This window comes from Panthera leo, chromosome C1 (genome assembly GCF_018350215.1).
Source record: "Panthera leo isolate Ple1 chromosome C1, P.leo_Ple1_pat1.1, whole genome shotgun sequence".
In the NCBI taxonomy this organism is placed as follows: domain Eukaryota; kingdom Metazoa; phylum Chordata; class Mammalia; order Carnivora; family Felidae; genus Panthera; species Panthera leo.
In genome coordinates, this window is record NC_056686.1 from 160405470 (window position 1) to 160418260 (window position 12791).

A 12791-nucleotide genomic window follows, 5' to 3' on the forward strand; every position below is an offset into this window, starting at 1 on the left:
TTTATTTTTTTTATTTTTGAGACAGAGAGAGACAGAGCATGAACGGGGGAGGGGCAGAGAGAGAGGGAGACACAGAATTGGAAGCAGGCTCCAGGCTCTGAGCCATCAGCCCAGAGCCCGACGCGGGGCTCGAACTCACCGACCGCGAGATCGTGACCTGAGCCGAAGTCGGACGCTTAACCGACTGAGCCACCCAGGCGCCCCTCAAGTGTCTCTTTTTATGTCCAGTAATACTCTTCACCTTGAAATCTAGTTTATATGATATTAATATAGTCACTCCAGCTTTCTTATGCTTTCTCTTTTTCCATGCATTTATTTTCAGACTATCTGTTCTATGTATTTAAAGGTTACGGAGAACATACTTATGAGTTTTAATTTTTTATGCATTCTATCAATTTCCATTTTTAATTGGAGTGTCTAGTCTATTTACATTTAATATAATTGTTTATATGGTTGGGTTTAGATTTACAGGTTCTCTATTTTTTTCCTCTTTGTCCCATCTACTTTTTTGTTCCTCTCTCTTCCTTTCCTGACTTATTTTGGATTAACTGAATATCTTTTAGAATTCTGCATTAGTTTGGTTTTTCAGAAAGCAGGTGCCAAGGTGAAGTTACAAGTGCTAGAGATTTGCAGGGTGCAATGCCATCAAAAGATAGAGAGGAGAGAGAGCAGGTATCTGACATCTGTGAAAGGAGGGAACAAGAAAGGAGGATAGGGTAGAAAGAACCTTAAACTGCACTGTGATTTTGAGAAAGTTTCTGCCAGCCTGATGGAGGATTTTGATCAAAGATTGCTGATAGATGAATATTGCACTGGGCAGAATCGGCCAAGTGCTCATATCCCTGTCATGTTCAGTTATTGGCTAACTGCAAAGAACATAGCTTTGATTCACTCACAGTGGATCCCTAAGGTGCTGCCATTAGATGCTGTCAGCTAACCACACTCCTCACAGCTGTCAAGTTTCTTCTAGAAGGGAGGTCCAGGTGAGGCAGGTATCTTCATGGCTGCCTCAATTTCCATTTTAATTTTTTTATTGACTTTTTAATTGTATCTCTTTGCATTAGTTTTTAGTGGTTGCTCTAGAGAGTACCATATATATTTTTAGCTTTTCACATTCTGCTTAGAGGTAATATTGTACTGCTTCATGTCAAGCACTGGAACATTGCAACAGCATAGTTTCATTTACTGGCTCCTTCATCTTTTGTGCTATATTGTCATCATGCTTATGTTATAAGCCCCACAATATAGTGTTATAATAACACTATAGTTTTTATAGTTTATAGAAAATAGTTTTATGTCTTTTAAAGAATTTCAAAGGAGTGTGTGTGTTTGTGTGTGTGTGTTTTACACTTACTCACATATTTACCATTTACCATTTTCAGTGGTCTTCATTCCTTTCTCTTTCTGTAGATCCAAATAACCTTTTGTAGAATTTATTTTTATCCTGTAGAACTTTCTTCAACATTGCAAATAGTTTAAATCTGCTGGCTATTAAGTCTTTGAGGTTTTGTTTTTCTGAAAGTGTCTTCACTTAACCTTCATTGTCTAAGAATATTTTTGCCAGATATAGAATTCTAGCTTGACTGTTGCTGCTCCTGTTGGCACTACAAAGATGTCATTCTTTTATCTCTGAGCCTACATTATGTTTGATGAAAAATTAGTGTGGTTTTATCCTGTGTATGATATGCCATTTCCCCTGGTTGTTTTCAAGATTTTCTCTTTATCTTTGAATTTTAGCACTTCCAATATGTGCCCTGGCATGGGTTTATATTTTGTTTTATTTTTATTTATCCTGTTTGGAGTTGGCAGAGAGTTTTGAATTTGTAAATTTATGTCTGTTTTTACAAATTTGCATTATTATTTTTTCAGGATTCTTTTCTTGCCTATTCTTTCTTCACCCTTGCTTCTGGGATTTCAATTACACATGTGTTAGACATGCTATTATATCCCCCTGGACCTTGAGGCTCTGTTCATTCTTAAAGTTCTTTTCTCTATTTCTCAAATTGGATAATTTATATTGTTCTATCTTTAAGTTCACTGGTAACTTTTTATTATTTTTTTCTCTAATCTGTTGTTAGGTCATCCAGTAAATTTTCTTTTCAAATTTTTCTTTGGGTTTAGAATTTCCAATTGGTTCTTTTTATAATTTCTCCTTCTCTGCTGATATTTCTTTTATATCCTTTAGCATAGTTACAGTAACTGCTTTAAAAATCCTTGTCTACTGGGGCGCCTGGGTGGCGCAGTCGGTTGAGCGTCCGACTTCAGCCAGGTCACGATCTCGCGGTCCGTGAGTTCGAGCCCCGCGTCGGGCTCTGGGCTGATGGCTCAGAGCCTGGAGCCTGTTTCCGATTCTGTGTCTCCCTCTCTCTCTGCCCCTCCCCCGTTCATGCTCTGCCTCTCTCTGTCCCCAAAAATAAATAAAAAACGTTGAAACAAAAAAAAATTAAAAAAAAAAAAATCCTTGTCTACTAATTCCAATATCTTCATAATCTGGGAGTACGTCTCTGGGGATTATCTTTTCTTTTGATAATGGGTTTTCCTGTTTCTTTGCATATCTAGTAATTTTGGAATGTACCTTAGACATTGTGAGTGACATAGAGATTCTAAATTCTGTCATATACCTTTAAAGAGAATTGATTTTCTATTTTAGCAGGCAGTTAATTTAATGGAAGTCAGATTCCAACTTGGTCTTCCCTGTGATGGACATTAGCAGAAATATGTTTAGTTCTTGTCATCTTTGCTGGGATACTTGAGGTCTGCTCCACATATGTATAGTATTGGGAGTAGTAAGAGATTTTCTCAGATTTTATGTACTGAATTTGAGGCTTCTCCTCTGTGGTTGTCTTCTCTCTGGGATTTCCTCCCACATTTCATAGCTGCTGTCATCTCTGATTTCTTAGCTACAACATGCCAGAGATCTAGCTACCACGTGGAACTGACTAGGTCTTCCATTACATAAAAAGCTATAAAACATGAGTAATTTATCAAGAGCCATTTTTTCAAGTGTTATCCTCCCCTTTCACTCCTGCCTGCTCTTGGTCACTGTCCAGTGCCTTCAGATAGCTGTGTTTTTAAAGTTTTTTTTTTTTTTTAAGTTTATTTATTTTGAGAGAGAGGGGTGGGGGAGGGGGGAGAGAACATGAGTGGGGAGGTGCAGAGAGAGAAGGAGAGAGAATACCAAGCAGACTTTGCCCTGTTAGCACAGAGCCCATCATGGGGCTTAATCTTGCAAACTGTGAGACCATGACCTGAGCCAAAATCAAGAGTCAGCTGTTTAGCCAACTGAGCCAGCCAGGCGCCCCTGTTTTTTAATATTTTAATCCAGAGTTCATGATTGTTATCTGTGAAAAGGTTGGTCTGATAGGAGTTATTTTTATGACCAAAAGCAGAAGTCTATTATCCCCCTTTATAGATGAATTTAAAGACACTCACACTACATTAAGCTTATGTACATTACCCAAGGTCATACAATTGGTAAGTGGCAGGGCTGTGATTTGAACACAAGTAGTTTGGTTCTAGAGTCTTAGGATTTGGTCCAAGGGTACACTTCAATGATATGAATTTTTAAGACAATGGCAGGAAGAATAGGAAATATTCTTGGACTCATGGAGCCTTCTGGTGTTAAGTCCTTATGCATTGGACCATTCTCAAGATCTCATTACTCAGTGGATACTTCTCATATCTTTGGGTGTGTACATTATTTCATGTACAAGTTTACACACAAGTTGTATTAAAGGATTATGTTGTTTTTGGTTAATTGGAAAGTAGATCTTTAGTTATGAGAAATTTCATATTTTCAGGGTTCTGTGATGTACTCCTTGGGCCGCCTTACTTAGAAACTGGTGTAGTTTATCATGTCGTTCTTTTAGTGATTAAAATAAAGAGAACTTTTGAAGGAAAGTAATATCAACAGTAATATAATGAATGTTTAGAAATTATTTATTGATGAAATTCAAAACCACAGTTATGGGATAGTTGACTTTTAAGAAGTTAAGTTTAAGATAGATTTAGCTGATGTGAACCATAGACCTTGGAAGCATAACAGTAAGACCAAACCTGGGGCACCTGGGTGGCTCAGTCAGTTAAGCGTCCAACTCTTGGTTTCAGCTCAGATCATGATCTCATGGTTTCATGGGTTCAAGTTCTGCATCAGGCTCTGCAGTGGCAGCACAAAGTCTCCTTGGATTCTCTCTCCCTCTCTCTGCCCCTCCCCAACTCATGCTGTCTCTGTCTCTCTCAAAATAAATGAATAAACTTAAAAAAAAAAAAACAAAAAACTTGAGCAGTACTATTCCTTCTTGATTGTTTCCCTTTTTCTCCTCTGGACTAAGTAGTTTCAGTTAACATTCATGAAATGATTCGTTTCATCTTATCCCTGTAACCCTTGGTTTTATCTTCACTTTGCATTTTAGAGTCTGGCTGGCTTCATGTTGATTTCACCATAGTTTGTAAGCTGATTTGTAGTGAAATCTTATTCACGTATGTTACTTTCAAACTAAAGGGAAGGGCCTATGTATTTGATTTTGGAATTCTCTCGGCATCCCACACCAGTGCTCGGATACCACAGTCAAGCTGATTGGCCAGTAAAGAGCAGGGCTTCAATACTTGATTGATTGATGGTTCTGAATTGCAGCCACTCAGTTCTGGGAAGGTGGGCTTATCTTCTGAGTTTAATAAAACTGAGTCCTTGAAGGCCGTGATAAAGATTTTGGCTTTCATCCTAAGAGTAACGGGAAGCAATGCAGAGTTTTAAGCAGTTGAGCGACAAGCCCAGATTGGAATTTTTAAAATAATTACTCTGGATGTTTGTGGAGCAGTTTAATATAACCCAGTTCTAGAGTGTAGAAATTAATGTAAATGATTAAATTTTAACCCAGAGATATAATCTAGAAGAACTAAACCCCAGATAGTCTTCAAGCAGAACCCCCAAGTGTTATTTCTCTCAACTGCAATTTTGAAGAATATTGAGAAGCAGAAAGTTTGAGACTGACTTTTTCTTTGGCAGGGGTGTGTGGGGGGGAGAGTCAAGGGCCTAGAATGTATTTTGCATTTCTGAAAAGAGACTTTATTTTTACAATGAAATATTAAAGCAATATGAATATCAAGGAATTAGGGAATTGAATATCAAAAAGCTACTAAAAATGACAAGTCTATATTTTATGCCTTTATGGAAAATATATGTCATAATTTGTTAATTTGAAAAAGCAAAATTAAAAATGTAATATAATTTTGAAAACAATCATGCTTTCTCTTAACAAAAATACACAAAAATAGAGATGAAACTTTTATACTTTGCTATCCACCAAATCCTGTTGCTTAACAGCTGTTAAAAAGTTATGTTGCTTAAAATGAGAAAACAAACCTAATATTTCAGTAATCATTGGAAGTCTGAGTTAAAAGTGTTGAGATGCTGCTAAGAGAGCAAAATTTTCGAGAGATAAAAATGTACTCTGACATGTTTCTTCTTCCCAAACATTTGTGGAGATTGAAAAAATTCCAAATGTGTCTTGAAGAAAGGAATTGACAACTCCTGAATTAAATACAGTGTTTGGCTCCTGCTTCAGACGGTATTTATTGGTAGGTTATAGCAAGGTTAATAACAATTTGTTTGCTTGATTCCCCCAAAGTTTTGTAGGATTTTGTGCTGCTTGTATATAACTTGCCAAATCATAGCACTCATATTCCTCATTAAAATTAACATTAAATTATGCATATGTAAAACAAACCTGGGTGGAAAAAGAGATTTGTCAGTAAAAAAAAGTCAGCAGAAGGTGCCCTAACAGTGGGCAATGAGTGGGGTATCAAGTTACTCTGTTTTTTGTAAACAGTGTCAATTCTGTATTCTGGGCTGAAAAACCTGGCAAATGACAGCTCTCCCTCGTATTTCCTGAGGTCATTTCGTACCATTTTAAAGGATAAATCATAAATAGACCTTTGAACTAAGACAGTCTCGCTGGACCTATCCTTTTGCGACTAACTTCCAGTCTCAATGGGATATTGAAGGGGAGGCTCGATAGAATACACAGTGGAATCCTTGTCCGGGAATGACTGCCTGGCAATTGTTTCATGGAAAACAGGGAGGGGTGGGGGACAACAACCCTGCTCTGTTCACTGGCTCTTTAATTTAGATTACCAATGATAAAGCCGGGGCTACGGCTAAAGAAAGGTAGGATGCATACGCAGAAACATTAGTGCTAATATGCTGCAGAAAGACAAGATAAATCAGCCCAGCTCTCATACATCACTGAGGGAGAAGCTGATTGCAACTTGACCATGTGCCTGAGTAGTCCCATCAGTGAGAAGAGCAGAACATGGATTAAAAAAAACTAGAATGTACCCTTAGGGCTACTGCCGTGCTGGACCTGGGAGAAGTGTCTGGTGTAAGTTTCAGCTTGTTTTATCCACGTATTTACCAGTGTGTTCCCATGCGGGGAGCTTGTTTCTCTTTCTGTGTTTTCATGGAAGCTTCAAGCATGTTTATTTACAGTCGTAGACTTCATTTTCTATGGATATAATATCAACCTAATAAAGTTCTTCATAGAGGACAGTTTAGCCCCGTGTTTATCCAGGAGAGAAATGTGAGAAAGTGATGGTTATCCTTACTGTCCATAGGAAGCCTGTGGGTGAGTTTTGTTTTTTGTTTTGCTTTTTGTTTCGTGGGGAGGTGAGGGTTACAAAGGTGGATTTTAAACTAAAAATTCAGTTCTTTTGCCATTCACTTAAAAAAAAAAATGCAGTGGTAACCCAGCATTTCTTTCCTCCCGTGGTCTTTTGTTTTGAAAAACTGTGTTTGAATATGTAAGCCAGACTGCTTGGAATGCATTATATTTTATGACTGGGATGTTTGTATTGTTTCATATCTGTTATTAGACAAAATAATCATAAAGGGTGTTTTCTATGGACCTTTTTATATTCCAAAATTAAGTACAGATGGCAATTTCCAACAGTTTTAAAAATTTGTCAATTATTTAATTTAGCATCACTTAAGCATCTGCACAGGGAGAAAGCTGAGATGGTACAGAAGCTGAATAAGCATTGATTGCTCGTCTGAATTGCATCTTTAAAGTTTTCGCCTCAAATCTCTGATTTCACAGTTTATTTTTACCAAATTAGATTATCATATTTCATTATCAAGACTGCAAATGGGTGGAACTCTCTCAGATATCCTACATTTCCTGTTAGAACAGCGCGTAAAGCGCCTGCTGATTGTTACTCTGAGGGAAATTCTCATGCCGGCTCCCCGAGAAGATGGCTTAAATAATGCATGGGTAAGAGTGAAGCAAGATGGAATTTATGGCCCAGACACTGAGTTCGGGCTTTTGTTCAGACGAAAGACCACATAAGTGTGAGCGTATTAACATACTCTGAGGCTCCAGGGGAAGGGCGTAACTGAATGAAATTAGTGGCCACATGGTACTGTCCACGTTATTTCAAAACAAGCTTTAAAACAGTCCACCAAGCCTAAAGTGTGGTTTGAGGAGCTGAGGAAGGGGAAACTTGAAGTGTCAGTTGCAAACAGAATTCCCTGACTGAAAATTCCATGGGATAGACATAGGAAGTGAGTGTTCTGTAGGGGGAGGGTGGCCCTAGAGAGAATGGATGAGTGACTGATGAAAAGCAGCATGGTGGTCTTGTTAGGAAGGAATAAACCTTGACCAGACTGCAGCATTCTATATATTATGTCTTCCATCTTGTCCTAATTAGAGGAATATGTCTGCTGAATCCTAATCTCTTTAATTGTTGATAGAGCAGGCATGCGATTTGCTATAAATACACATGAGCATTCATTTCTGAAATAATGGCTGTTGCCAAATATATTAGACCAACAGGAGTGCTGGACTAGGGAAGGCTGTGCTGAATAGTTGAGTTTTGGAGGTAATGGACCAGTTGAGAATCATTGCACAGCTGGGCCAGCAGCTGCACCCAGTGCTCTGTCAAGTTTGGCCTCCAATTTCCTTGAACTTGTCCTTGTTTGCCAAAATGATGAACATAGCAAGAGCTCGTTTCAAATGAGCCTGCTGCAAGCAAAAAAAGACCCTTTCCAAGGAGTCTTTGTCAAGGTATGTAGTCAACAGTAGCAGTGGCCAAATGAGGTATTGATTAGGGGATGGGAAGTTTGAATAGTCATAAGAATAAAAACCGAAGGCAAAGTGGTAGAATGAGGTAAGCTGGCAGAAGACCAGAGTACATTAAAAGGCTGTATTGGGTCATCACTGTCCTAACTAAAGGACATATGGAAAAATCCCATAATAATATCCAGCAATAATTATCTTGTAGTTAGGAAAAATAAATAGGCCTGTGGGTTGGAAGGCAGCCCAGTAATCTCAACGCCTTTTTTCCTAACATTGTATTGTTCTGATATTCCTTGGGACTGGGTCAAGAGGAAGTGTCGTAGAGAGCATTTTATATTAAGAAGCAGTGACTAAACAATGCGATTAGTGGCAAGCCAAAATAAGAGTAGCAAGGACTTTCCTTTAATTTCTTGGTCCTGGCTTGAGCAAGTATTTATTTAGCATGTACTAATTACCCAGCATGTTCTAGATACATACTCTAACCAAGTAGATTATAAACTTTTTGAGAGCAGACATGTGGATTTATACTTCTCCTGTATAAATCCCATTTCTTGAAAACCATTGTCTTGTTATGGTAATCATTGCAAGTCTGTCTACTTTCTTGACTTTGAAGAGGTTAAATATCAAATCTTTGCTATGCGAAGGCTTTATTTTCCCCTTCAAAAAAGGTGAGTCTCCTCTCTTAAGATTTGACCACTCACAAGTTAGGTGATTTGCGACAAAATACCCCCCGGGAGAGTCTGTTTCCTCTTGTCTGAAATGAAGAAAGTAACCCTCATCCTGCAGGACTGTGAGAAGGAGGCGTGCCTAGCGCACAGGCAGTGCTTTCCTCCTTCATAGAAGATAAGCAGGATAAGTCACCATACGGACTGAGTGCATGCTGGCCATGGAGGTGGAGGTAGATGTGGGGAGGGAATGAGGAGGGTAGCGGGAAAGCTGGCTCAGAATCTGGAGCAGAACCTTTGATGAGAATATGACCTGAGGCAGGATGGTGCCAGTGGAAATGCAGAGGAAAGGATGAATCTGAAATATATTTTAAAGGGAAAATTGACAGAATGTGGCAGCTGCTTATATTAAAGTAAAGTGAAGAAAAAGATTATAAAGAAGGAACAACCATGAGGGCTGAGAGCCAAGATTATGGGTTTGTGATAATGGCAGGTTCGTGTGTGTGTGTGTGTGTGTGTGTGTGTGTGTGTGTGTGTGTGTGGTTTGTTCTCCAAACCCCCCAAAGCTGAAACAATACAGTTCTTCAGGGACTTATAAACCAAGAAAACATAAGAAGAGAGAAGAGGAAATTGGAGTGCCTAGTTAACTTATGTAAAAGGAAAGGGAAAAAAATCAATAATAAACCAATAATATAGGACTAACACTGACAATAGAGTGAGAATTCAAAGGAATTGCCTAAAATGGCAAATCTATGTTTGGAGTTTTTCCCAGACAAGACCCACAATCTGCAAATAATAAGGCTCTTCTGCAATCTTGGAACTTATTTAAGTTTTCCTGAGTTAAAAAAAAATGCCACTGAAAGGATACAAATAGTGTCAGGATTGGGAAGAAAAAGAGCATGAGGAATGGAAATTCTCAAAATAGCTTGGTTTTGAAGAGGAGATGGAAGCCAAAAGATAGCTGGTTGACCTTTCAGAACTTAACCATTCATTATGACTTGTCAGAAAGTTTGACAACTGTTATTCCTTAAATAATTTATTGTGATTTTTCAGGAAATTGAAGCCAAACCACCAACTGGCAAATAGGTTGTGGTCAAATGCTCATTTGCAAATCCTTTATCAGAATAGTGTTGTAAACATCCTTGGGTTACTTTGCAAAAGTCTACACAACTCATCCTACAGTAGAAATCATGTACATTTGCAATAAAAAATTAATAGCAAAAAGACTTTTATGTTAATAATTAAAACATAAGCAGTAAGAATAAGAATGGAAAATGTTTTGAATGCCGGTACTTGGAGAAGTGCAGCTTAATTACAAGATGGTATGGGATGTGGCTATTTTAAAATTGATGCCCACTTTCACTGACTTTAAGAGACTTTGATTTCTTTAATCTTGAAATGTAGGGATTTCCTTGTCCTCCTTGAACTTTACCTTTTTTAAAAAAAATTTTTTTAACGTTTATTTATTTTTGAGACAGAGACAGACAGAGCATGAACAGGGTAGGGGCAGAGAGAGAGGAAGACACAGAATCTGAAACAGGCTCCAGGCTCTGAGCTGTCAGCACAGAGCCCGACACGGGGCTCGAACTCACGGACCATGAGATCATGACCTGAGCCGAAGTTGGACGCTTAACCGACCGAGCCACTCAGGCGCCCCTACTGAACTTTACCTTTAATAATACCTGCCATGACCAGGATTGTTTTCACACATTGAAAAAGGAAAGGGAATATGGAAAAGATTAAAAGGGGAAGAAGGAAGGAGGGATACCAAAGGTAACTGGAACAAAAGTTAAAAGAAAGAGGAGAAAGAGCAGGTTTGAAGAATGAGTGAGAAAGATATTGCATGAAGGGAAGTTGACAGAGTTCTGGCATTGAAAAGAGGAGTATGTTGCTCTTAAGGAGTAAGAAATAAGGGAGACCACTGGGCCTAATAGCTTGCTGGATCAGCCACTAGGGGGTGCTTAAGACTCAGACAAGTTGTTTCTTGAGATGTGATGCCACTCATGTGATGGGTAGACTTGGGGATGGGAACTTTTGGTCCTCTTAAGTTTCCCCTTTTAGCCCCCTCTTGTCATCTCTGCCTTCCCTATTCAGTGTGGATACCGTGGCCTATCATTTCAACCACCCTCTTACCAATATTTTCAGTTCTCTCGTTCATCCATTTAATAAAGATGTGTTGAATAATTCCTGTTTGTCAGGCATTGTAGTATTAGATACTTAGAAATGAATAAAACAGATATATGCCAGCCCTTGGCACCTACCAGGCCAAATAAATACCAACCTTTAATCAAAGCAGTTGTGTTCTTTCTCCAGCCTCCAACCAGATGGCTAAGCACTGCTTGAGGAAATCATGTTACTGTCCAGATTGACGCTGTGATCGCTTTATGACCTCCAATCTCAATTGGACCTCTCACTATAGCCCAGCAGTCCTTATATAGTTTTCTAATATATTCCTGACATTCTCTTCCCAACACCTATTTGAAGACTTTTCAACTTTTCTCCAATCTTTGACCAAATCACATCAGTAGATAGCCTTACCTCTTGGCATTCAGGATTTCAACTTCTTGCCACCAAATCTATTACCTGCATAACCCCAATTAAACCAATTGCCTTGAGTACAGTTCAACATGGTGAAAGTCAAATCTGACTCCCCAAAGCCTTGGAAGGCAATGAAAGTCTTTACTGAAAATTTCTTGAGGAGTCAGCCATGAACAAGAGGGGGAACTAATCCCAGAACACATAGCCAGATTTCCTAAAAATTGTTTATAGATGTCTTTCTCCCCAAAGTCTGGCTTCTCATGGCAGCCATCAATTTACAGATGCTCCTGACTTAGGGTGGTTCACCTTAATGATTTTGTGACTTTACAATCATGTGAAAGCAATATGCATTCAGTAGAAACCAAACGTTGAATTTTGACTTTTGATCGTTTCCCAGGCTAGGGATAGGCAGTACCATATTCTCTTGTGATGCTGGGCTCCCAGTTGCCATGTGATCACAAGGGTAAATAACCAATACACAAGGGTAAATAACCAAAACACATTCTGTGTTTCACTTTCAGTAAAGTAGGCAATAAATTATATGAGATATTCAACACTATATTATAAAACAGGCTTTGTATTAGATGATTCTGCCCAACTGTAAGCTAATGTAAGTGTTCTGAGAACGTTTAAGGTAGGCTAAGCTAAGCTATGCTGCTCAGTAGGTTAGATGTATTAAATGCATTTTCAACTTCCATTGGGTGTATTAACCTGTTGATAACTTACGATAACCCTATCATAAGTTGAGGAAGATATATATACTCTTTTTCTGTCCTCCTTCTCTGCCTCTTCCCCTGCCCCCATGTGAATTCACCTTATCTTACTCCTGTCTGTCTGATCTCATTCCTTCATAGGTAGAACAGACTAGTCCATCTTGATGTCTGTCATTTTCCTCCCACCCCTTACCTCAGTCAGCACAAGTCATAGATAGTTCAGCAGGGAAATCATTCTGAGTGAGAGGAAGGCATTGCAAATATTGGTGACTTAATACATACATATTTTTTAAATTGTCCATTTATGTACATCCCTTCCACCTTTCCACAGGTTAAAATAGAAGAGCTTTTTCCCTCCCCTGATTTCTCCACCTGTGTTCTACAGCTCATTCACCTCCATCTTTATGGGTTGCTTGCTTTATGCACACTTTATTCTATTTGCTATAACTTTCACCTTTTCATCTCTAGTGGATCCTGCTCATCAGAGTGTACTGGGACTCTACCTGCTCCAATCTTAAAAGAAAAAAAAAAAAAAAGATACAACAAAACCTTTATCTTCCCTACATACTCTTTAATCTCCCTAACTTTTTCTCCCCTTTTATAGCTAAACTTCCCAAAGCGATAGCCTACATTTCTTGGGTCCTTCCTTCCCCAAACACTCCTCAACCACTATGGTTTAAATTCTACCTCAGCCACTTCATGAAAGCCCCTCTAGCTAAAGTTGTCCACTGTCTACTTGTTCTGAATGTGAAGGGGATTCTGAGTCCTTAATCTTTCTACAGCATTTGACACCGTAGAACACC

General features: G+C 38.7%; 1 protein-coding gene across 6 annotated transcripts in view; it reads left to right on the forward strand.

The window, feature by feature from the left end:
- The window catches only part of RAPGEF4 (Rap guanine nucleotide exchange factor 4), a 291851-nt gene that overhangs the window by 107044 nt on the left and 172016 nt on the right, over positions 1-12791 (forward strand). The window contains exon 1 of one of the 6 annotated variants that reach the window (XM_042949151.1): positions 6345-6380. The exons of the other annotated variants lie outside the window; for them this stretch is intronic. The gene's annotated coding sequence lies outside the window, so the exon portion shown is untranslated. Of the gene's footprint in view, positions 1-6344; positions 6381-12791 lie in introns of those variants that run through there. 6 annotated transcript variants of the gene reach the window in all.